A 27,096-nucleotide genomic window follows, 5' to 3' on the forward strand; every position below is an offset into this window, starting at 1 on the left:
AAAAAAATGTGAACATATACAGGCCCTGAAAGTTAGAGGAAAACAATCAACCACTGAGAGAGTCTTAAAAATGCCATGCTCCAAATAGCTTAGTGCTTTTTTTTTAATTTATATTTTTGTAATGCTGGAGTTGGAACCCAGGGCCTTGTGCCTGCTAGGCAAGCACTGTATCACTGAGTGACATCCCCAGCCTCAGCATAGTACTTTAGATAGTATTACAAACAGACAGATGGAGGAATCATCAGATAACATTAAGGACTAAGTTGAAGTGTTAAAGGATGGCTTGTGAAGGGAAATCAACAAGAAATAATTTAGCCCTACCATGCAATGGGCAAAATACTAGGTACTGTGGATTCAGAGTGAAAGAGAGGCACAGTCAAGATGCTGACAAAGGAGAAACAGGTAAGTAGGTGAAAGGACTAAGGCAGGAAGCCCACAGGAGGTGATCCAGCCCAGCAGGATGAGGTAAAGCCTTCCAGGGGAAATTATCTCGGTACTAACAATACTCCAGTAGACTCATCAGAAATAACTGAAGGCTACAAAATAAAAAAAAAATTTAAAAGATGATGAAATTAAAAGAGAAAGAGTCTCTACAGGGGAGGTAGGTACATGGGGAGGTAGACACATGATTAGACAAATGCATCACAGACAGCCTTGAACCATTACCAGGGTGAAGGGTTAGCCCATTTCTGCTCTCCCTGAATGAAGTAGAGGCTGTCACAGAAGTCACATTCATCTACCTAACCTCAGAGACACCCATATAACCTGGCCCAACACTGCAACTGTTCTCCCACCTCATTGACACTTTATCCATGTACCTACCAGACAACCCAGAACATACACTAGTAACAAAACTCAAGTGTTTAGATTTGCTCAGCATACACAAGTACGGATTGTAAGTAGTAAGATATCCAGGCCAGTTAATGCAGCATTTGGGCCATAGCTTCCAGGAAACACTGCATCACAAAAGCTGAAATGCCTTGTGCTGTCAACAATGGAAGAGGAGGCAGAAGTATGGAGAACATCAGATTCTTTTTAAGTATACTCTTTTAAAATCCAAAGCATACATCTATTACTTACATTTCTAATGATATGTCCACTAAACTAAGCAATTCTAAATAGAAAAAAATGAAACTCCAAAGTTTAATTTCATTTTTAAAAATTTAAACACCCCCAATTCACACTGGATGGTCCTAGTCACAAAACAGCAAGTCTTAGATTTTTGCTTCAAGAATTCTATAAATGACTACCCTGCAAATACAGTAATTTAAAAAAAAAAAAAAAAAAAAAAAACCTTCATTTTAGCCACACTGGTAAATCAAGCATACTAAAGCCATTCTACTGGATGACAATTCAAATATTGAAACACAGAAGGAAAATAGAATATTTGACAAGGCTTTCATTTAGAAACATCTCAGGATTCAGTTTAATCAAGCACCAATCTATTCTTCTGAGATTGTTAGCCTGCAATGAAATATTAAAATTAATAAGGCCGTTTTCTTTGGAGACTTGGGTAAAAAACTCAATAGAGATGCCACTGACAAGACAGAATAGTTTAATTTAAGGAGGGAAAAAAGTAACAAATTACCAAGCCATTACTGCCTTTCTCTACTAGTACTAAATACACACGTAAGGTATTTCCAAAATAAAACCCAAAATATAAACAGTAAAAGAGACAAAACACAGGTGCCCTGTTTTATTTTCCTGTTTCATTGCACTTCAATCTTGAGCATCCTTATATTTGATTCCTTTTCACCAAATATTTTTCTCCTCAGCTGCTTCCTTGCCATGCCAAGTTAAACTTTCCCAGATTTTCTTGTACTAATCATAGCACAGCAAACTCTGGCAAAAATAACTGAGTAAAGTTTCCCTAAAATGACTGGTATCTATGGCAAAGATGCAGATTCAGAATGAAGATTTTTTTTAATATTATGGCCAAAATTACCACATTGCCACAAACCCTAAAATAGCATGGAAATACTGAATTCAACACACACGCGCACACACACACACACACACACACAACACTACATGAACCACACAAATGAAGTTAGTAATTTCCCTCAAGTTGTAGAATGTCAATAATGTAAATGACTTATTGGATGTAATTAAAGTGCAGATTATAATTAAAGTTAGGTCTAATACCCATCTTGACCTCCACATTTCTAAAGTTCAACTAGAAAACCCAGAGTGTACCTTATTTTGAAGACAACAAAGGTAAAGGCATGAAAACTAAATGGTACAGTGAATTCTGAAGAAGTAATTATAGCCCACAAGTGGCAAAAGAGGCAGGCGCTGGCCAGGTGTTGAGAACACATAATTGGGCCTTCACTTCCTGTGCTGCGTTCAGGAAGCTTGGAATTCACCACTCCCATGCCACAGGAACTTTGGTTGGTTATACAGACATGAAGTCTTCAATCAAAATGCAAACCACGTGGGCCACTGTTAGACTACATTACTGAGAACATTTTAAATTCTCATTTTTCTTTTCCTTATTTTAAATAAAGATGATTCTTAAAAAATTTTAAGAATTACTTTATATAAAACATCAGATGGCAATTTCGATCTTCAGCATACAATAAGGACACACTTAGCTTTTACTCTAACTTTTTATTCAATATCCAATGTCATTTGGTAAAAGAAACTTCTTAGATATTTTGAAGTTAAAAACAAATATTTAGATTTTGCTCAAAGACACAAGCAGCCACTCAGCAGTGGGAGGGGAGGTGAATCAGAGGCTGGAATAACTATGTTGGAGAGGGTTCTTTCAACTTCCCATTTCTTTAAACATGTGAAGATTTGTTATGAAGTATCAAATAGTTAAATGATGTCCCAATCAGTGATCATGGAGCCAAACTTTTGTAAAACATCCCAAGTTTTTCCGAAGAAAGACACTGGTTATGAAAATGCAGCTTAGGTGGCCAGTAGGGAAAGGTCATTCAGAACTTAGTTTACAGAGCAGTGACATTCAGAATCCCAATCCTAGCTATTTTGCAGTAGGTAAGTATGCTGGGAAATCCAACTAATGTTATATTACACTTCAAAGCAGAGAGCCCATCTCCACATTTGAAATCAACAGGAATAACTTAGACAAATAGCTAAGTAACACAGTTTATTTAAAGGATAGTTTAAAAGTCATTTGAATTTTCAATCACATTGATAACAGGCTTTTAAAAGTTAAGTCTTTTAACCTAGGCATTACAAAGAAATATGATGCCAATTTTGAGTCAGACATTTGCTGTAATACTATGAGTAACTGCCAACAAGGGTAACTGCTTTGGGCCTCTAGCATTCTTGAGTTATTAGGCCTACTCTTACATCATGATCACTGGTTTCATAAAGGGCTTGGACACATCTGAAGTCAACCACTGAATCTGAGGAATGAGTGAAACATGAATTAGAGTTAAATGGAAAATAAAGGGTACAATGATTTTCTAAGATTTGGTATTAAAACCAATTAATAAAGAAATGGTATCTCTATGAATTTAGATAAGTACTGTATTTTTCCTTACAACAATACTACTAGCTTGCATTAGATTTACATTTTATCACCTTGTTTTTATTATTTCTATATAAGCTAAAATGACAAGTAGCCACAGAATGTCACTTTTTAAAAGCTAGCAATTGAAGAGAATTTTTAGCACTTAGAGAAGCTCCAGGCTTCAGCAAGATGTAAAGCATTAAAATAAGAGGCTATAATTGGCATTTAAAATATATGTGCTTGTCACAATTGAATTTTTGATGTCTGTCTCTAACCAGTAGCATCGCTTCTCTAAAACCAATTAAAATAACTTATCACAAAACATTTTTAAGTATATCATGTAATAATGATTAGCGATCAAAAAGTTCTCTCATCTAGATACCTGATTGAATGGCAAAAAGAATTTATGGCATTTATCCACTACAAGATATAGAGAATGACTATGAAACATTGTTTCAATTGTTACCAAATGGCCTATGATTTCCTATACTATCAATCTCGATTCCAGAACATTTTAACCTGTTACAATAAAATCAGAACATTAGCAATGAGGCAAAAATACCACAATTTTAAGTATTCTATGAACAAAGAATATTTTTCCCTCCAAAATATTTTAAGACCAAAGATAGAAATATATCAAATCTTGAAGGACCATCTCACCAGAGGAGGAGAAGAGAGGTGTAACAGACTAGAATTTGAAGGATGAAATAAAAGTGAAAATTCAAAGCAAAATTGTAAAGTTTACAAGATAATTCAAAGCTGTTTAAAATGGTTTTATAAAAACATGTAACTTTAGACTTCATTTACCTTGGCTTTTTTAATGATAAAAAGACAGCTAAGCAAATACTATGACTAATCTCAAGATATTTAACTAGTTGGGAAGGGGGTACTTATGTTAAAGGGTCTCTTTTCACATAGACATTTGCTAAATTAATTAAAGCAGGAAAACAGATTCTCCAACTCATCCTCCACTAGTTAGGAATGGTCAACATATGTCACTGAAAATACAACTGAAATAAATATGATACAACTGAACTGTCCAACACCACTACCACCTCTTCAAGGCCTCTGCTGTTGTGAATCATATTAAAACAACATTGGCCGGGACATAGGCTTTATTCATCATTCTGAGAAATTAATTGAAATAACTTTTTCTCCATTTGACAGTCTGAAATAATTAAATTTAGGATGCTATATTTCAGATAATTGTCTATAAAGTAAGTGCCTCTATTAAAAATGATGTTCGAAGAATAGAGAAAAATGACTTGAAGTAAGTTCTTCATCTCCCTGGGCGTTCATTTCATCTTCTCTAAAATGAAGCATTGGATTGATAATGGTTTCAGTCTTTCCTGGGCTGTGACACTTGGATGAAGATCGTCCCTCCTCCCAACCTTAGCCCCTCAAAAGCAGACACATGCTCAACACTTTCTATGTGACTCTGGGCATTCGAACACCCCAACGCCCCACTGTCTGAAGCTCATCCCTTGAGCCCACCTCTTACTCGGTAATGGAAAACTTCTATAGAAGGTCCCCCTAATTCTAATATTCTGACACTGTCATCCGCATACTATCCCTTGACAAATTACCTCCGAAAATCAAAGGTTGGGCCTGTATGCACTATGGTCAGAACCTGGCTATGACAATGAATGAGTGTATTTCAGAGAACTAAGAAATATCCGAAATGAGAGCGCTTATCCAATTTCAACTTTTAAAAACTGAACTACTTTGAATGTCCCCTCTGAAACAAAGAATTATAACTTGTTAGAATGATGCCCTCGAGGTCATCTCCCTCTTTGGGAGATGGTATGGTAAGGTCTGGATCCCAACTTCCTTGGACTTGACCATACCTACTTTAGCCCTTGAAAGCTAGCCCCACCAGATGGAATGTCTCCATTATAGAGCAGTAATAATTCTACAAAGTGAAGGCACCTCTATCAGGGAGTTTCAGCCCATAAAGTGAGCTAAACTGATGACATTTCTCTCTCAATAATTTGAACTAAGAAACAAATGAGCTAGAATAAGACAGTGGGAATGTATGACTAAATTTGACCTAGAGTGTAGGCTTTGATTGCCACAATAAGTCTGATGGCAACAAAAGGCCAATAATCTCCTATTCTTCAAATATAATCTTTAGAGAAATAAGAATCTGCTCAGTGATCACTATTACATAAAGCTGTTTGCTACTAAAACAAGATTTATGATTTGACAAGCTATTGATCTTGTTTATACATCTGTCCAATAGAATTTTGATTGTTCTTTTAAATCTGAAAGAAAAGAGGAGAAACTAAGTCAAACTGAACTTTTCCTTAACTACTAAAATACTGTAGGTACTTTAAAAAAATCAAAGGACATAGTTAAAAAAACAAACAAACTTGCAAATGAACACTTGTTCATATGAGGACTCCAGAACACAGGACACAGTAACTCACAGAGCCAACAATAAATATTACAACCCTTCATCAAAATTCATTTTTTACTTTTGAAAGCTATTTGGATCACTTGAATATGAAAAAATCAAAACATGCTTTTCTTTCCTTCGAAATTAATCCCTTAGAATCAGAAATATCAGCAATGGTTTAGAAATGCAAATAGATTTCCCATTTGCATTTAAACTTAATCATAACTTAAAACAGAAGGAATACAGCTTAATTTTTCAGAGGTAGATTGAACCCAGAGGAATTATGTTGTTTTAAGAAGAAAACAAACACACTTGTTTTGACTAGCAAGCCAAGAGCCATGCCAAAGGGAAAACCTGGTGTTGAAAAAGCAGCTGAAGCCAAAGAGAATTTTAAAAGTACAGCCTAAGGCCCAGTGTGAAAGTGACAGAACACAGGGTATACTGTACTCTGCACAATAATAAATGAATTACTGAAAACCACCTCTCATCAAAGCCCTCCAAACATCCATTTAGTTTAGTTTCAATTTTAGATTCTCACTTCTTTTAATTCCTCTTGCTACCCTGAACTTTACACATGACTGTAATGTTAAAAACCAATTTTTAAAAAATAAACAAAAGATTTATTTTGGGCATCATCTAATATACAGTCACAGGATCACGGGTGTACAGTATGAGCTTCAACAGATAATCACTCAATAATAAGAGAAGTTTCAAACAGACTTCCTACAGTAGCACTCCTGGAAGTCCAAACAGTCCCTTCTTGGGAGAAAATATAACACAAGGAGCAAACAAAGACATATCAAGTGGACATTTTCTATTCTGAAACTACTATTTATATTTAATTCTATAATGTCAAATATTGACTCAGCCAAAAACCATTTCTGCCCTAGAATACAGATGTGAGCATATGTCAGCCATATACAGTGTATTTTTAAACATTCATTCTGCCGAAAGACAAATTAAATGGCATATGTTCTGAAATTCACATTTACATGATGATTTATGTCCTGTAAAACCTTCTGAGTTTAGAGTAAGGGCGGGTACCTCTTCTTCCCAGTTTTCCAGCCACATGAACAATAATAACCCAGAAACCATAATAAACAATACTCCAAGGTGCTATTAATGCCATATCCAACCTAAATTCCCAGCAGAGAACAGGTGTCGTAAGAGAAAATGTGATACAATTCAGAAGCAATATTTGACAAAATGCTCAGTCACTGATTTTTGTCTGAACATTCCCAGAATTGAGAATTCTCAGGATGTGTAATAATGGGTAATAATATCACAATTACATGTAATGATTCTTGATAGGGGCAAGAATAAGCCACTTTTAAAACAAACGAAAATTTTGCATCTACACAAAGTAGAAAAGATAGTGATCTAGTTTTTGTCATCAAATTGCCATCATTCTAATATCCTCTATCCCTGCCCACTTTGTCACTTTCCTAGACATCATTTCATTACATCAGTAAGTTTCTGTATGTATCTCTACAAGATGACTGCTGTTTTAAAACATAACAGCAATATCATTACCAAATGCAAAAAAAGAATAGTAATTCTTTTATACCAAATATCCAGTCACTGTTCAATTTCCCCAATAATTTCAAAATATTTTTAATCTGAGCTAAGATAAAATAATGTTCCTCTACTGCAATTAACCGATACATTTTAAACTCTTTTTAAATTTTTATTTGTACATCTGTAAGTACATGTCCTCATTCTCTGCAATGTATTCACTGAGGGAACTGCACAGTTTGCCCTCTATACCATTTTCTATAGTTCACATGTTGCTGACTGAAACCCAACAGCAGTTAGATCCAGAGACCTGAACAGTCAGGTAATTTTTTTCTTTGTTTGTTTTTGTTTAACTAGAGAAATCCTAATTGGTGTTGTCTACTTCTGTCAAGAGGTACTTTATGTCTGGTTGTCTCTGTGTGGTATTAGTAGCTATTAATGATCACTGTCTGCATTTATTTTTTAATGAAATGACAATATTCTAAATCTATCAATTCATGTTAGAAAGAATATTCTTATAAAGAAAAACTTCAATTATTTTATCATACTGAGATGTAATTCCAATGAAAGGCAGAATAAATTATTTTTTTTCTTTCTGTTTATCACTTTCAAAGTAACAAGTTGATTTCTTGTCATCTTCAGAGATTACTAATAAAGCTTTTTGTAAATTTTGAAGTCATAGGTTTAAATATATTCAATATATTTTAGCTCACTGTGGGTGTTAGTCTTACTAACTCTCAAATTATTATATCCATAGCAGTGTGAGATTCCTGAGTCCTTTTGATACAAGCTCACCTAGGCTTTGATAGCTTCCTTGGCTTCTGGTATGATAAGCTGTTTCTGACTCTGCTTTTTATTTCCATCTTAGACCTGGAATCATCCATGTCTCCCAGGAACCCTAGTTCCTCCCACTGAGAAGCAGAATATAGAAACTACAATTTGGTCACTGGGGATTACTACTAGCTTATCATTACTTCTAAACATTAGAGTGGAAAAGCAAACAAATCTTAAAAGTAGATCATGTGTAAATAGCATATCTGATAAGACATTAATATCCAAAATATATCAGTAAAATATAACTCACTAAAAAAGTGAATAGCACAATTTAAAAATGGGCAAAGGGGACACTTCTCAAAAGAAGAAATTCAAGGGCAAACAGGTATATGAAAGGTGCTCAGCATCTCTAATCATTAGGGAAATGCAAATCAGAACCACAATGAGAACTCACCTCACAACTGTTAGGATGGCTATTATTAAACAAGACCTAAGTGGTGGTGGGCTATAGAGAAAAGAGAACCCTAGTATACTTCTGGTAGTAATATAAATTAGTACCATCATGATAGAAAACAGCACAGAAGTTCCTCAGAAGACTAGGAACAGAGATACCATATGATCCATAATCTTATTACTGGATATATATCCAAAGGAAATGAAATCAACACTCCACAGAGATATTTACATTCCCACGTCCCCTGCAGCATTATGTACAATAGCCAAGATAGGGAAACAACCTACTTGCCAATTAATGGATGACTGGATAAAGAAATTGTGGCTATTACACATATATATGTCCACTATATTATATATTCATAGAGACAGACAGTGGAATATTATCTAGAGATCTTGCCATTTGTGACAATATGGGTGAACCAGGAGGATATTATAAAATAAGCCAGACACAGAATGAAAAATTCTGCATGATTTCTTTTACTTGTGGATTTATAAATAATTATGTATCATCCACTCTACAAAAAGAATTACATAGGAAAAAGGGAGTAGAACTGAATGGGGTAAATAGAGAGATGTTGGTCAAAGCGTACAAAGTAGCGGTTATGGAAGATGAATAAATCTAGACAGCAAACAAAGCGTAAGGACTATAGTTACTAACACTCCATATGGAAATTTGCTGAGAGTTGCATACCTCAAATATGTGCAATATTTCTTTAAAACCATGACTTCAAAATGATAATACGGATTTAAATTCATGACCACAGGATTCTTTCTTAGCTTTCATTACTCTTACATCTTTATCAGAATGCCAGAAATCTCAGTTTTGAATGGTACCAAAATAGTTACTCATTTGCTTCAACCTATATGCACACATAGTGTCAGGATAATGAAACCAACACTAGCTGAGAGCATGACTGCTTAACAGCATTTGAAATTTGGGGGTCAGTTTTTTGTCCTTAGGAATTTATAATGAAAATATTGTGCTTAAAGTCATTTGACACAGTTCCGATCAATATAGTTATGCTAGCTCATGGATTCTGTTTTGTGCATTTGTTTCACTTTGCTTTTAATTTTGAAGAATCTTGATATCTTAATTTTGAAGAATTTTTATATCTTTGCTTTGTAATTATGTAAAAGTTCTAAAGTCAAGTCTACAAAACAAGCTGTGTCTTCTCCACTTTCCCTTTTCCAATTAATTTTTTTCAGGTTTCTATTTTTTCTTTCATTTTTAACATATGCTGCCTTTCCAGAACTGACACTTTACAGCCTCCTTGAAATACTTCCTTCCCTTGGTTCTCATGATATTATGACCCCCAAGTTTTCCTAAACTCTGACTTTTCCTTCTTACTCTCCTAATTGTTCCCTTCTCCCTAAGTCCTCCCAATCAGAGCTCCTAGGGTTCAAACCAGAAACCCTTCTCCCCAAGCAAGTCATCAATTCCTAAGTCATTAAATATCTGTATGTGATTGCCTGCAAAATTATACCTCAAAAAAAAAGTATACCTCCAGCTCAAAGCTCCTATGAGCTTTGGACTCAGTTACCCAGGGATCCAGAAATTTTGGTTCTTGGTGATCTAATAAGCATCCCAAACTTAACATGAGCAAAGAGACCCTGACCCATTATTGACCCATTATTGTCCTCCCCAAAGTGTCCCTCGTTGTCTCCCACAACTCAATAAATGGAGCCCAATTACTCAACCCCAAAACCCAAGCATTGTCCTTGGTTTCTATCTCTGCTCCATATTCAGTCCTGTTGTCAGTAGGCCCTGTCTTTCCTACTTTAGACCCTTGATTGCCACCTCCTGGGCCAATCCTAACCCCTAGGCTACCTCAATGGCCTTGTCACCAGCCTCTCTGTACCTGATTCCCACCCAGCATCCACTGTGGTCCTCCTAAGGACTAAATGGAACCTGCCACCCTAAAGCTAAAAATCTACCAGTGCCTTTCTTTTGTACAATGAATAAATTCCAAAGTCTCTTACAAGGTCCTGAGTGATCTGCCCCGCCTCCCTCTCTGGCTCTTTCATTAGCTCTTCCCATTCCCTGCTTTCTACATTGAACGACAGTGGCTGTCTCAATACTCAATGTGCCAAGCTCCTCTTTCTGCCCTACAACCTTGAACTCATGGTTCCTGTAACCTGTGAACTCTGTACTGTATTGATCTCCCATCTTTTCATATTGCTTCTTCAGCTTGTAGGCCTTGGCTTTAATATCTCTTCCACAAGCTCTCCCTGAAAACCCTAACTGAATCCATCTCCATTACTTGGACTTATAAACAACTATTTATCATCCACCATACTTACTTCTCTTGGAAAGAGGCGATGTGTCCTATTCCCCACAATGAGTAGAAAAAAACACTGTACACAGTGCACAATTCAACGAATGGGCATTGCAAGAATCGATTCCAGCCTCCCAACCCTATATTCACTAGCGACTTCTGGCTTGCTTGATAACTGTTCACTGTGAGTCCTTCTACTACTTCTAGAAAGACTAGAAATACCCAGCACAATCCCTGGTTTTATTTCATTGCAGTATTTGCCAGAAAGTTCCTAGAACAAGCGACAGTTCCATTTTTAAAAACACCGTGTAGTACATGGATTCCCAAACACTCCAAAGACAGAATTCAGGGAGCCTTGAACTGTGACAAGATTACAACTACATCTTTGTTTTCATCAACCCCTCAAACAGCATTTCCACTCATTATGAGGGGAGGCTACAAGTGCAATACAAGTGCCACCACACCCAGCAAAGGATTTCTAACAGGAATCAGGCAGCTAATTTTAACTGGAAATGTTTTGATATAAAAACAAAATACACAAAAACTTAATCAATAAAACAGAGGAATAAATTTTAACCTAACATGATGTATCAAAAACACAAAGTTTTAAAATAAGAAAAAATAAAACTTTCAAGCTACAATAAAATGGAAAATTTCCCCCATGACTTTGAAGGGATCAATACTCTAAAAACACATGCACTCATACAAATCAATAAGACAAAGACTGATTGTCTAATAAAAAAATGTGCAAGGACATTAGTGAGTTAGAGAAAATGAACTGCCCAGAAACAGCATGGCTTTCAATTTCACTAATATTCAAATAACTCCAAAGTGAAACAACAGGATTTTCGTTACTAACTGTAATGATTTTCATTCTTATCATTTAATCATCTATCAGATTAATATAAGCAAAAGTGTGAGAAAATACTAACATATACTTATACTGCTTTTATAAAGAAAAATTTGTCTATATATATATATATATATACATATATATATATATATATCCAACATCTTAAAAATTGCTGAGACTCTTTATCCTAGCAATTCAACTTCTAGGAATTTATCCTCAAAGGAGGATTAAATAGGTGTACAAAGACTTTGTGGAAGTACAAAGAAAGCATGCTTTACAACCTGCAATTTGAAAAAAATGAATGAAAATAAACCTATGTTCAATAGGAAATTAAATTTGGTGTATCCATATAATATGAAATCACTCTTTAAAAGTCTAGTTTTTCTCATATGGAAAAATACTTAAAATATATGATGTGTTGAGGGAACGAGACTACTAAATCATATGACTTTTATGAATCACAGCTTAGTTTTATAAAAGGTACGTGCATACATACAGAATCTATAAAGCTACCAACATGTCCACAGTGACCTATATACAAATGATTATTGATTTTTAATTTTCTGGAATATTAACAATAAGGATATTACTTTTATAATAAGAAGCATTTACTTTTTGGAAAAAGTAATTTTGGTTTAAAATGTTCTAGGACAGGGCTGGGATGTAGGTCAGTGGCAGAGCACTTGCCCAGAATGTGAGTCCCTGGGGTTAATCCACAGCATGGCGGGGAGAAGGAGAGGGAAAGGGAGAGAGAGGGGGAGAAAAGGAAGGAGAGAAGAAGGGAGAAAGGGAAGAAAGGATTAATCCACAGCATGGCAGGGAGAAAGACAGGGAAAGAGGGGAGAGAAGGAGGGAGGGAGAGAGGAAGAGAAGAAGGGAGGCAGGAAAAAATTCTAGGACATAGAAAAAGACTGATGGTCATTTCTTAAGCAAGATGATCTCTCCTAACAACCTCAGCACTTGAACCCCAAGCTCTCCTTCAGCTCCTCTCTCCAGGAGCTGGTAGAGGGGGCATGACTTTCTCTTTAGTGTATATCCTGGCCACATGTACCACACTAAATACAGTATACAACACAGGAAAGCTATACCTCAGGTATTATTAGTAACTATAATCTCAATGTTATCACCACCAAAGATTTATCAAAAATTGAGCTTTGGGTTCACAGCCTGCAGGATGTGAAAGCCAATGCACCTTTTTTTTTGGGGGGGGGGGTCCCTCTATTCGGCATCTACATTAGGCCAGATCAGCAGAGAAGCAGTTCTGGCATCATGTCTTATTGTCCCAACCACCACCACTACCACTACACAAATACTGACAATCCCCTACAGACTCACTTTTATTAAATTTGTTTCCTTGAATCCCATCAGCCTATATTGTGGACATTGTAACAAATGCACACCTATGAAGTGCATCACTGTGTCTACTGTAAATGTTAGAACTATGTTGTCATCTCTCAAAATTAGCCCTGGAAGGAATTCCTTAAGGTTAGCATCAGAAGTCTATAATGTTTTTTCCAATTTAAAAAACGTATATATAATTTTTTTAACTTTGGGTAGGTGTATAGGCACGTATGCCCCTGAAAAGCTGATGAAAGATATTTCTCTTCTTTCTATATGCACATACTAGTTCAAATACATCACTCCTGTCTCCAGCTAAAGATTCCCCATCTTATGGGTTCAGTATCCTCCTCCCATGTTTCCTTTTCACATGGGCTGCTAGAAAGTTTGGCTTCCAATTTAATGTTCACTTTCAACAAATACACAGTTCCATTTGATAGGCGTATTGCAAGTTACATATGCTGCATATTGCTAGTTTCCAATCACATTCCTGTATTAATTTCTGCCTTAAACTTTTAATTTGTTGTTTTATTCAAGTTCATATATCCTGGAAAAGGGAAATTTTTTGCAACAAAGATAGAAAGGCAAGTATAAATAAAACATGGTGTTAATTCTAAAACTTAGTACGATAGTTATTGGTGTGGCTAACCAAGAATTTCTGGTTCTCTCTTTCTAGGTACATAACAGTATTGCCCAGAACAAGCAAGAAATTTTACTAAATGAATAGCAACCAAAGTATCATTTCCAAGCCCAGCACATTTACCTGCTGATGGTAACATGCTAGAAATTTCCTTTATTCTCTGGCCTGGTTGCATATGGGGGCACAAGGGAAGTCTGGGTCCCTTCTTAACCTGGGACCAATAGGCAGCATAATGCTGCTTTAACCTACCAGGACTTAGTGGTGTTTGTAACTAATTAGCATTCCTGGACTGATGTATCTGATGTAAGAAAAAGAAAAACTATCAACTTCAATCACTTAATGCAGACCCATAGCTTTTCAAAGACAATCGAGGTTAAGTATCCCTTATTAGAAATTCCTTGAATCAGAAATGTTTCAGATTTCAGAGTTTATGTTTAGATTTTGGAATAGTTGTATACTTTACCAATTGAGCATCACCAATCCAAAATATGAAATGTCCTAAAACCAAAAAGATTTCAAGTTTCACATTCAGCACTCCAAGCTTCAGATTTTGGAGCATTTAGGATTTTGAATTTGGGGTTAGGGATGTTCAATTTGTACTAGAGGGACAAAGGTTACATGGTAGAGGCAGGCCAGAATTTTCAGTATATCTGGTCACATCGGGAACACTAAGTGACCAGGAGCATCTGGGTTCTGCTGACAAAGACCACCATCCCAGGATGAGGAAGCAGAGGGGCTCACACTGCATTTCACAGTTGTGGGCCTGTGGGCTGTGTGGGGTCCCTGGGGGAAGGACCTTCCTGCAGGGACTGATATCTAGGGGGACCACAACAAAGGGAAAGCAACTCTCATTGTCTGTTGCTAAGAATCAGAAGACACTGCGCCTGCTTCAACAGGTGTGGAGTGGCTATGAAGATTATTTTTTCCCTCCTGGGTGTTGCAAAGGGCAGTTCACAAGAACATGGGCATTTTGTTTTGTTTTGTTTTACAAGGGAAGAAATTAGGAAGAAGGCTACGAATTTTTTTTTAAATGAGGCCAAGAACAAATTTAATTTAAAAAAATCAAAACAAAAAACCACAGCATTTGACGTTCTAGACAAATACAACCAGACCACAAATGAGGCTCTTTCAGTAGGACTGTAGACAGCAGGTATAAAATAAGATCAGTTAATAAAAAAAGAGGTTCCTAGGAAACAACAGGTAACTCTAGAACAAGATCCTCAGAACTGAGCAGGGCCAGAGTGCTCTCTTGCGCCCTCATAATGAGGCACCGGTAACAAGATCCTGGTGTAAATGAAGGGGTTTTCTCTGGAGCGAGCCTCCCTGTAAGTTGCTGGCCTCAGCCTGGCCCTGTGTACCATCCAAAGTAAGTCTAATAACTAACACCAGCCACCATGGGTTTTAGAATATCTAAAAGAATTAAGAGGATGCGCATCCATTTTCAAAAATTTAAAAACAAAGATAGGCAATCTGTCTGAAAAATTAGCCGAGGCCCCAGTAAACAGTTTAGAAAAGTTCTTGAATTTTATGAAACTCTAGTTAAGTGTTTTTAATAAACAAAAATCTAACATTCTCAGCAACAGAATCTAATAGGATGCCAGAGGGATTTTTGGAAACATCTGAGATTGCAATACAAATAGGGATATGATAAATTGGACCAAATGATGCATAAATAAGGCATGGTGATTAAATATTTCTAATTAAAAAATACACTGGAGAGACTACAAATTTTTTCTTTCTTTCTTTTTCCTTTCTTTTTTTGGTACCAGGGATCAAATTCAGGACCTTGAGCTTGTGAGGCAGGCATGACGCCACTGAACTATATCCCTAGCCCTGGACTGCATATTTCTTAAGCTCCAAATCCAGTTTTAGATCATTGAAAGGTCAGGAACCCCTGGCTGTATACCCCATAAAGGATCCAATACTGACACTTCAGCTGCCAGTCAAATCCAAATCCAAAAGTTTTCTGTCTCACTCTGGTCGGTGCTAATGGTGCTGAGCAAATAAGTCCTGAAAAGAAGGCATCTCCCCTCTGTGGAGAAGTCAGCTGAGGAAAGAGCTACAGGCATGGCCAAATTTTCAAATTTTCTTCAAAAATAACATGAAGGTCTTGCCTTACCCAATGACAAGCAGGCAACCAAGGCCCCAGAAATGGGCTTCTCAAACCAAGGTATCTGTACCCCCGGGAGTACACGTGAGTATAGGCCACAGAATAAAGACGGCATCTCTTCTAAAGCATCCTTCTTAGGTGGTCGCTGACATTCAAGACATCTGAATAGATTACCAAAAAAACAGTATAAACTTTCTTAACAGAAAAAAATTTGCAATAGACTTATTTGTCCAGACAGATCTATGTTTACGTATGTATATATGTGTGTAAATATATATATTACTATTTTTTAGATTTATTTGAGATCCAGTTTTCAATTAATTTTATTGGTACATTTTAGATATACATAATGATCACAGTCATCACAGGGAGTTTGCACCTGTACATGATAGATCTTGATTGTTCTTTTATCCCCAATCCCCTCCTCCTTTCAACCCCTCTTCCCCTCATTTACAAACTTTGTCTCCATTTTTTTCTTCTATTCTTTTTTTTCTTTTCCCTTTATTCCCCCCTGCAAAAAACACTTCATAGGGTACTATCCAACTATACCTGAGTTGTATAGGAAATCCTTCCGCATATCAAGGGCAGAATACCTTCCGGCCTGGAAAGTATGTTATACTGAGTACAGAACACCTATCTCAGCCATACGATGCGCTCACAATGCTTGCACTCCCACATACACATGCAGAGCCCAGTAAGTTATGCAGTAGGACTTTTTAATGAACTACCTGGATAAAGTACTTGGAAAAGTTAGGTTGCAAACAATGTGCCCAGGACTGTTAGGTATAATCCAAATAAACATGGGAGTATAATGGCTTATAATCTCCATCTACTAAACCAGTACCATGGTAGATAGCTACTACCTGCCCCATTTCACAGCTGCCATTTTTAACCCAGATCAGCCTTCTCCAAAGCCTCTGCTTAAGCACTATGCTGTCTTGCAATAATACTACCACTATTTGTATTAATATTATTTTATTTTTAATACTTTTTTTTGTACTAGGGATCAAACGCAGGACCTTGCACTTTCAAGGCAGGCGGCGGCACCACTGAATATAAAATTAGGACTGGTATTTTGAAAATGCTCCCTCAATCTCTAACACCCCAGTAAAGCTACTTAACAAAAGAATAAGTGGAAACACTAAGGAAATGATTCTACATTACTTTCAGGAGCTTTCTTCAGAAGGTGTTAATAAGTACAACTACTGATAGCAGCAAAGTTATGCCACAAGCCTGCCTGTTCTTGAGTGTGAGCCTAGCACAAATTTATGACTTAAAAATAAGGCATCTGTCACACATAGCCAGAGGTAAAGTAAGAAAATTCTAAGTGGTAGGGAACAGAGAGGTAAGTCACCCTGCAGTGAATGGAGTCAGTGCACCTGCTGTCATGCTGACTGTATGTTGGTTCTGTGTAAGGGATATAGGATAAGAATTAAAAATCTAACTGTAGAATATATCCAATGAGACAAACACCTTATCAGGGGAATAACTCTTATGGAAACTACATCCATCCCCCACCACAGAGTCTGATTCTGTAGGATGAATGGGCAAAGAGAGTTGCTGAGAATATTTTGAAGATGTTATTCAAAACTGATTCATCCACTGGGATAGTCAAAGCCACCATGTTGCTCCCAAGACCAGGCTTTCATGAAGACCCCAAGCAAGGTCCACACTCCTTCCTACCTCTCTTCCTGATTTGTGGCATGCTCTGGTCTGGTCAGCCCCTAGCTCCATGTTCATGGAAACTGAAGCCATAGGTTAAAATATGCAATTTTTGATATAAGGCAACCAAAAATCATGTGTGTTCTCTGGATAAAAATGGTAATTATTGCTTTTGGTTAAAGGATTCTGTAGATCTAAGTCAACTGCTTAACTCCGTAAAATAAATGCCAAGCAATTGTAAGATAAATGGTTAGAAGGCTACAAAGAAAATTAATATAAATTACCGACCAGTAATTATCAATAATTTTTTTTTTTGGTATCAGGGATTGAACTCAGGACCTTGTGCTTGTGAGGCAGGTGCGACGCCACTGAGCTACATCCCCTGGTCAATTATGGACAAATTTTAAAAGTTGTATTATACATCGCTGGTGAGTTGCAGTGAATTAGTCATACTTAGATTTTGTAGGATGGATTGATACATACGCTTTAGAAAATCAAAGTGGCAACACATATAAGAGCCACCCTAGAATGCTGAGGGATGCCAATGAAAGCAAGTCTACTGAGACAGTTCTAGAGGACCTGTGTTAAGTGGTCCAGATATATAGTTTTCTGGAGCCTGGGCTTACCCCAGATACAGGCTTTGAAGATTGTGAAAGGACAAATATGCCACTTGTCCTGCGAGCAAGCTTCCACATAGCAGTTCCCTGTTTTAGTCAGGGTTCATTTGGTCACAAAATTTAAACTCATGTAAGCTTCCTTCAGAGGAATTTAGCAAAAGTAAATAGGGGCATCTCCCTATGTCCAAACACAGTAAGAAAAAGTAGGTGCTAGGAGAGATTCAAACCACAAACTGCACACCAACAAGAATCAAGCCATCAGCTCTAAACTTCTCTTGCACACTCTGGAGCCAGGCTTTGTCTTTCCCCACTTCTGTTTTCTTCTCCTCTGCTGTCAACTTCAGCTTCTCTGCTCATTCAACTGCTTTCCAGGGACCCCCTGAGGCTGACTCCAGGTGGTGGTCTTACTCCATAGTTCTGATGACTTCTCAACTCAGCTCTATAACTCTGACAGTACCTCAGTCCCCTCAACTTAATGATGATTTAAGTTTTTTTTAACTTAAAACTATAGAAACCATACTTCAAATTTTGAATGTGGCCCTCTTCCTAGGCTAGGGACATGTGATATGATCCTCTCTTGATGCTGGGCAGCAACAGGAGCCATGGCACTCAGCCATGTGATCATAAGGGAAAACAACCATTCCTTAAGGTATTCTGTATTGCTAAGCCATGATGTCCCCTAGGCTAGGTGTAGTAAATGCATTTCAATTTACTGTATTTTCAACATAGGGGAAGCATCTGTACTCTATTTTTTATTTTTAAGACAGGGTCTTGGTATATAGTTCAGGCTGGCCGTGAACTCACTACGCTCAAGCCTGGCCTCAAACTTGCAGCAATCCCCCTGCCTCAGCCTTCCTAGATCTGGGATTACAGGCATTTACCCCCACACCGGCTGAGAAGTATCTGTATTCTAAATAGCCAATGCAACTGTTCTTTCTGGGGCCAAGTTCTAGTCTGGTCCAGCTAGCTGGGGAGCAAGATCACCTGGTAAACAAAGCTACCCAGCCACTGCAAGACCATGGGAAGGACTGATTACCTGGGGAAGGGTTATAGCAAAGAGAAAATGATAGGCATCTCTGCTATAGTCTCTTAATCAGAGCTTCTCATTGATACTGGATCGTAGTGAGTTTAGGATGAATCTTTAACATAAGGATTTTTCCACCTATGAGAATTTTTCCATAAGGCCATTAGTTCCCATGAGCTGAAATAATGAAGTACTAGAAAACTGTAGCTTAACAGAACTTAGTGTCTTACAATTTTGGAAGCCAGAAGTCAGAGAACATGGTGGGCCCACAGTCCCTCCGTAGGCACCAGGGAAGGACTTCTTCCAGGCACCTGTCCTCGATTCAGGTAATTCTTTGGCTTGTGGCAACAGCTCCCATCTTCACATGGTGTTCGTCCTGTGTATGCACTCCTGTGTCTAAATGTTCCTTTTTTATTTTTATTTTATACTACCGGGGATCGAACTCGGGACCTTGTGCTTGCAAGGAAGGTGGCAGAACCACCTAAATCCCCAGCCCAAATGTTCCTTTTTTATAAGGACACCAGTCATATTGCACTAGGGTCCCACCTTACATCAGTATGACCTCACCTTAACAATTACAACAGGAATAACTCCATCTGCAAATAAGGCCACATTCTGAGATACTGGGGCTTGGGACTTCAAAATATGGATTTGAGACAGTTAAAATCCAAACCATGATGCCTCGATTCCGCTGATTTTTTTTTTCAGGAAAATATCTAAAGAACAAAAATACATGCACAGAAAGATTTAGTAACACCATTTACAACAACAACCCAGAATCAAGTGACAGAAAGGATATTCTCAAGCATCTCCCAAGACAGAAGCAATAATTTTTAAAAATCTGGGGTCTTAAATCAGACTGCCTAGGTTCAGTTTAAATGTTGGCTCTGCCAATTATTAACTAAGTGACTCTTCATGAATTTCTTAAGTTGTCTTTGATTTGGTTTGTAGGATCTAGAAGATAAAATTGAATCTGACCATTTTAGATGAAATAATTGCTCACAGTCCATCTGTGATTTTGCTTAAATTAATGGCAAAAAATTTCCTCTGTCTATTGAAAAGGACTCTCGTCAATTCATAGCTCTGCAACCAACTTTATTTATTTTGGTACCAGGAATCGAACTTGGGTCCTTGCCCTTGCACAGCAGGTGGCGAAACCACTGAGCTAAATCCCTGGCCCTCTGCAACCAATTTCAAAAAAAAAAAAAGGAAGAAAAAAGTAGGGTGTAGTGGTTCACACCTGTAATCCTAGGACTCAGGAGGCTGAGGCAGTAGGACTGCCACAAGTTCAAGTTCGAGCCCAGGCTAGGCTACATAGTGAGTTCAAGGCCAGCCTGAACTACATAACAAGACCCTGGGTCAGGGGAGGAGAGGGAGGAGGAGGAGGAACAAAGGACAGATGGATGGACAAGGAAGGAAGGAAGGGAGGGAGGGACAAAAAAAGGGGAGGAGGAGATACATGACATAGTGCCCAGAGAAACTGAAATTTAATAAATCTCTTCTTAAAGTAGCACAGTCTGGCAATGCATTCAAGAAACAATCTGCAGATATTTCAGCAGACAATTTATAGAACATTATAAGCATACATCACTGTCCTAAATTGCTCACTGGCACTGAATTATACATGCTACTTATGTGCACAGTAACAGCAGAGCAGCAAATACTGCAGCTTCTCCTAGCAGGACAGTGAGGACCATCAACAGTGCCCAGAACCCATAAAAAATTTTAGCAGCTTTATTGAGGTATCATTGACATACAAAAATTGTATATATTTAAGGTGTACACCTTGACGCCTTGATGTCCATACACATTGTGAAATGATCACCACAGCCTACCTAATTAACAAATCACCTCTACATATTTGTGATAAGATTGAAGATCTTCTTAGTAAAGTCCAAGCATACAATACAGTATTGCTAATTATGTTTACCATGCTGAACATTACATCTCCAGAACTTACTCATCATGTGTAAATGAAACTTTGCACACTTTGATCAACATTCCCTCATTCTCATCCCAATAACCAGATTCTACTCTCTGCTCCTAAGAGTAACTCTTCTAGATTCTGCATTACACGAGCTTGTGCTGGTTTTCTGCCTTGCTTCACTTACGTCATCTTGCTCCATCTATGTTGCCACAAGTAGGATTTCCTTCTTTAAGGATACATACTATTTCACTGGCCAAATATACACATTTTCTTTATCCATTTATCTATGTATTAAGAGACATTTAGATTGTTTCCATATCTTGGCTTCTAAGAATAATGATGCTGATCACCTTTTCACATACCTGCTACCCATTTGAATTTCTTCTTTTGAGAAGTCTCTAGTTAGGACATTTGTCCTTTTTTTCTCTTTTTTGTTTTCTTTTTTTGATGAGGTGACTGTATTTGTTATTGAGTATTTGTCCCTTATATATTTCAGATGCTAATGGTGGAAGGGGCAGGAGAGAACCCAGAGCTTCATCCGTGCTAGGTAAGCACTCCACCACTGAGCACATCCCCAGCCCTGGATGTTAATCTCTCACTGGATACATAGTTAGCAAGTATTTTCACTACCCATATTGTCTTCCACGAAGGTTATAGTCCTGCTTTGGATGACAGGTCAGCATTTAGGGTGTTACCATGAGAAGAATGAGAGCTCTGGGAGACAGAAAAGAAAATATGAAGATTTATTTAATGCCCTCTATGTGCTCAGTGGGTCTCTGCTTGTACAATAAGTCCCCAATAACTCTTCATTTTCTTGGTTGTTTCTTTACTGTACAGAAACTTTTTAGTTTAATATAATCCCATTGTTTATCTTTGCTGTTGGTGTGATGCTGAAAAAATTATTGCCTGGACAAAAATCAAGAATGTTTTCCTGCATTTTCTACTAGTTTTATAGTTGCACGTCTTCCGTTTAAGTCTTTGAAGTACTTTGAATTGACTTTTGTGTATGGTGTCCAACTTTGTTCTTTTGCATGTGGATATACAATTTGCCCAATACCGTTTGTCGGACAGACCACCCCTTCCCCATTGTGCTCTTGGCACCCTTATGGAAGATCAGCTGACCATAAATGGACTCATTTCTTGTTTCTCTACTCTGAGCCATTGGTATATACGAATGTTTTTATGTCAGTACCATACCATAATTATAAATTTGCAAAAAGTTATAAAAGTCAGAAAATATGATACCTCCAGCTTTATTCTTATTGAAGAATAAAATACTTTAGCTGTTCTTAAGATTACTTTGGTTATTTGAGGTCTCTTATGGTTCCATATAAATTATAGGATTGCTTTTCCTAGTTCTGTAAACAATGCCATTAAAATTTTGAGAGGAACTGCACTAAATGTGTTGACTGCTTTGGGTAGCACGGTATTTTAATATAAAATTCTTTTAATCTATGAACAGGAGATTCTGTATTTGAGTGTTTTAAATTTCCTTCATCATAATGTGTACAAGTCTTTCACTTCTTTGATTAATTCCTAAGTACTCATTCTTTTTATTGCTAACATAAATGGGATTTTAATTTCCCTTTCATACAGTTCATTTTTTAATTATATGACATAAGTCACCTTAAAACTGCAAAATCCCTTGTCCCCAAGGCCCAGCACTTCCTATTTCTTTTCATTTTCTTTACTCCTTTGGATGTATTAACACAAGGGTCTGCAAAATACGGACTGCTTTGCAAATCTAACCCACCACCTGATTCTGTAAATATTGTTGGAATGCAGTTAAACCCATTCTTGTATGTACTGGGCAGAGCTGCTTTCACACCACAATGGCAGAGTTGCAAAACTGCAGCACAGACCATATGTCCCACAAAGCTTAGCAGTGGTGGGGAACCTGTGGCACGTGTGCCACAGCCAGATGTTTGCTATCACTGAAATCTCTAAAAGGTTCGCCATCACTGGCCTAGAGTATTTATTATCCAGCCCTTTGTAGAACAAAGTTTGCCAACTCCTACTCAAATCCACTGTCTAACACAGAAGCTTTCTTCTCCCTACACAATATAAGTCCCACAAGATCAGGAAGTTTTTCTTGTTTTGTTCACAACTGTATTCCCATTGCTTGGTGTGTAGTAGGTGCTCAATAAGTATTTGTTAAGTAGATGAAGAATGAATGAATGATATACTGATGTGGTTGAACTAGAAGGTCTAGGACACACTAGTGACTTTTCTTTAAATCATCTGCACTGTAAAATTTACAAGAAAATACTTAAACCATTAAAAGTACAAACAAATGATTATAGAAGGAGCACTCGGTAACTACCACCCAAGTAAATAAGCCAACTATAAGCAAAGCCTCTTTGGTCAACATACTGTACTTCTCTAACAGCCAAATTAAAGTAAAAAGCAGAAGTATACATGGCAGGAAGATTTTACTCCCTGAAGAAGAGCTCTGTTTTCTCTGTATGCCCTTGTTCTTAGACACACCAGTCAGTCAGCTCCTCCAACCTCACATAGTAGTACACTTTAAAACAAAGGAAGAACAGGAACAGTTCTGGAACCTCACTATAAAGCCACCTTGTTGAGGCACAAGCCACTTAAATAGCGTTAAGCAGAGCCTTGGGCATATTAACATAATCATCCCCTCTTATTTGAGGTCCCCAGGATCAAATTCCCCCTGAAAGTGAACACTGTACTACTGAGGCTCTCTGTAAATCTCTGGCTTCGTTTTTCTTACGCGTTTCTGAACTTAACAGCAAAAAAATTAAGACAGCCACCTTCAACTCTTCCTTCTTTATATCTCCCTTCAATTTATTAACAAGACATTGCTGCTGGTGCCCAGAGAATTCGGGGTGGGGGTAAAAAAAACAATCTATTTAGAAATAATTCTGGCTTAACTGCTATGTCATTTCCTATACATGTCTCCCTTCTTCTGAATTAGGGGAGACATTTGTATTAAAACAGCATCTCTCTTACTTGGAATGCACCTGCTCAGGCTGATTAAGCCCCAACTGAAGTCATAATCCTCCACTTCTGAGATCACTACCATTCTAACAAAATGAGTTATCACTTCTGGTGAGATGTAAGAAAAAAAAAAACTGGGACCCATAAGAATAGAACTACCCATATATGAGGATTAAAAAAAAGAGAGACAAGAGCCAGGAATAAAACATGTAAGAAATAAAGTACAAGCAAATAATTTCTTTAAAAATTTTACAAAAAGGTTAAGTCACAATCCACAGATAATTATCACCCCATACAGGAGACAAATGCTCACAGAGCTAAATTCTTCTCTGCTATCAAAAATGCTAAACATTAGTTTGTTTTACTAAAGGTCATGCTGTGTTGTTTTTTAAAAGGCCATCAGTTAGGGTTGATTGCCATAACAGCAAGTATTACAGATGATCTGCCCATACTAATTTCACACAATGATAACTTCTCTAGTCATGATAATAAAAACAGAGTGCTATGTAACTTTGTCCAGAATTTGACACGGTACTGGGCTTTTACAATGTATTAACTCTCAAGAGTAATTCCTCATGGTTTTAATGTGGAAGAAAAGTAGTACTGCAGAGTTCCACATATTCTCTCCATTCACATATACACACAATAACAGCTTTGTCTGGTAAAAGTGCTAGCAAGAAGGACAAGCACCCACCTTCTGCGCATATCTAGGTTTTGTCTCACATAATTAATCATAATGAGCCATGATTTGTCCTGTAGAATACTCTGGGAGTTCTTCTTTCTGAGCCTTTCAGCCCAAAACAGAACAGGGGCTTGCTGGGGGCTGGATTATGCCTGTACCACCCGATACTGGTACTAGAATTAGAGGGTAACATTATTTTTATATAACATTGTCCCTCTGCTCACTCTATCAGAAGTGAGAGAAAAAAAGCTAAATCTTTCACTCAATTTAAGACCTATATTTAAAACATTAAAATTCAAGTATAATATCATAGGCTAAGCTCATTTTTTTTAAGTGTGGGTGAGAATTTCTAAATCTGTTGTTCCTAACAACACAAAAGATGACTTTGCTAAACATATTTAAAACTAGATACACTAAATTTTTTCTTTCAACAGGCACAAGTAAAGACAATATCATAGTGGTAAAATAAATAAAAATAAGTAGGTTTCCTGAACAGTTTTCTAGTGAAATATATACAAGGTTAATGAAATTTAAAATACTCCCCAGAATGGAGTCTTCTGAGAATATGCACAGAAATATCTTAGTTACACTGAACCACTGGGAGGAAAAATTAGTTTATTTCATTCCCCTCAGCAAACCTCCTTTGGCATATATACATGAGCCTCCTGTACAGACTCACAATCACACACCTGTTTCCATGTATATGAGGAGAATGATCTATCTATTAGGAGAAAAAGGTATAAGCAGTTCAACAAAATTCTACAGGATCCTGCAGGCACTGATATTACAATATGAATTTTTATGAGTTTTCAGGAAGAAAAAAAAAATGCCTAAAGAAAGGTTGATAATACCCGACAGCCCCAGGGAAGTGGAATACCGACACCCTGGGGCTCGAACTCGCCAACTCCCTGCTTCGAGGATGGTACAGGCATGAAGCAGCATTCAGCAAGCCCCTGTTGTGTTTTCGGCTGGAAGGCTCAGGAATAGGAATCCCATTAGGTCCCAGATGCAAAACCAACTGTAGAAGATACTCCTGGAAAAGTCACTCACAAATAATACATGACGACCAAAATATATAAGACAAATATTCTCCCTTTCACCTGCTAATTTCTGGCCATGGTTTTTGCTATCTCTATCATCCTCCACAAGGGTTATAGCCTTGATTTGGGGGTGACACACTAGCATTAAGAGCATTGCCATGAAACTAATACTGTATTTACAAGTGGTACTTTTGTTGGAAAATAATCTTTTGCTGGCTTAAAAACTACAGCAAGACACTGACATCCTGAAAGGAAGGGAGGTGGGCTTCTTTTTCTGTTTCCTCTCTCTTCATATCCTGCAAAACCCATTAGTTTAGCAAAATTAAGTCAAGGGGGTAAAAATTCTTCTTTTTTTATAAAATGTGTACTAGTAATTCTCGGATTACTAAAGGAAATGAAAAGCACAATACTCCTATTGAGAATGACACTTTCTAATGGCTATTTGAGGATCTATGCAAAATTTAGCAGGGTAGACATTAAAAGTTGCATCTTGTTAATCTGAGGTCTTTTAAACCAGTGTATTGCCCCTTAACACAAAGAAAAATTTTTAGTTTTGTAATGAAATGTTATTGCTCCTCCAAAGTTAAGCTGGGGTAGGGATATAAACTCGTAACAACTATGTTTTCAAACAAACAATATACACAAAAACCTGGAGTTTTCTACAAGTTATGAAAATATTTATGAACAACACACATAGAGCTAAGTGCCCAGATCCTTTGTTGCACTCAGGGAGGTGGTCAGTGTCCTTTGGTCAGGGGATATTCAAATCCAACAATGTCAGACACCGCAAAGGCAAACAGACAAGTTCAAATTCTATCCCTGTCACTAACTCAAAGACCTGGTGCCAATGTCTTGAGTTCTCTGAAATCCCCGTTTCCTCACCTATGAATGGAGCTAGTGCCCTCTGCCCCACAGACTTCCCATGTAGTAGTGCAGGGCTTCTGTGCATAAAGGCCTCTTAACCACAGGTGCAGGCCAGTGCCCGGACAACCCTGACCCCTCACAGAACCACCAGGCAGGCCTCTAATGCACATAGACCTAAGGAACCAAGGTCTCCCAGTCAAACTCTCATGGTATCCTCTAGCCAAGGGCCTCAGGTGACACCAAGGTAGTCAAAACAGATACCAAAAGTCCTGCCACAGCACCTAGTTCCCTGTCCAGCTTCAATCCTCAAGGAACAAGGCTAAATATATGGCTTATTGTGTTCCTGGCTTCCCTAAGCATTATCTATCTCCCTTTACTAGTTTGCTTTGGCGCTGTATTTTGTTATTGGTCTAAGGCCTGTTCACACCTGGGCTTCAGATAAGCTCCCTGCAGACAGTGCTGTGGGAAGAGCACT

The 27,096-nt window shown here is 37.5% G+C and overlaps 1 protein-coding gene across 11 annotated transcripts in view; it reads right to left on the bottom strand.

Annotated features, from left to right (window-relative positions):
* The window catches only part of Mast4 (microtubule associated serine/threonine kinase family member 4), a 594,077-nt gene that overhangs the window by 547,123 nt on the left and 19,858 nt on the right, over positions 1-27,096 (bottom strand). Inside the window, exons 1-2 of one of the 11 annotated variants that reach the window (XM_087189599.1) lie at positions 19,712-19,860; positions 15,851-16,002 (exon numbers count right to left, since the gene is read on the bottom strand). The exons of the other annotated variants lie outside the window; for them this stretch is intronic. The gene's annotated coding sequence lies outside the window, so the exon portion shown is untranslated. Of the gene's footprint in view, positions 1-15,850; positions 16,003-19,711; positions 19,861-27,096 lie in introns of those variants that run through there. 11 annotated transcript variants of the gene reach the window in all.

This window comes from Heterocephalus glaber, unplaced genomic scaffold (assembly GCF_053883595.1).
Source record: "Heterocephalus glaber isolate CG9 unplaced genomic scaffold, H.glaber_assembly_v1.0 deba00001543, whole genome shotgun sequence".
Taxonomy (NCBI): Eukaryota; Metazoa; Chordata; class Mammalia; order Rodentia; family Bathyergidae; genus Heterocephalus; species Heterocephalus glaber.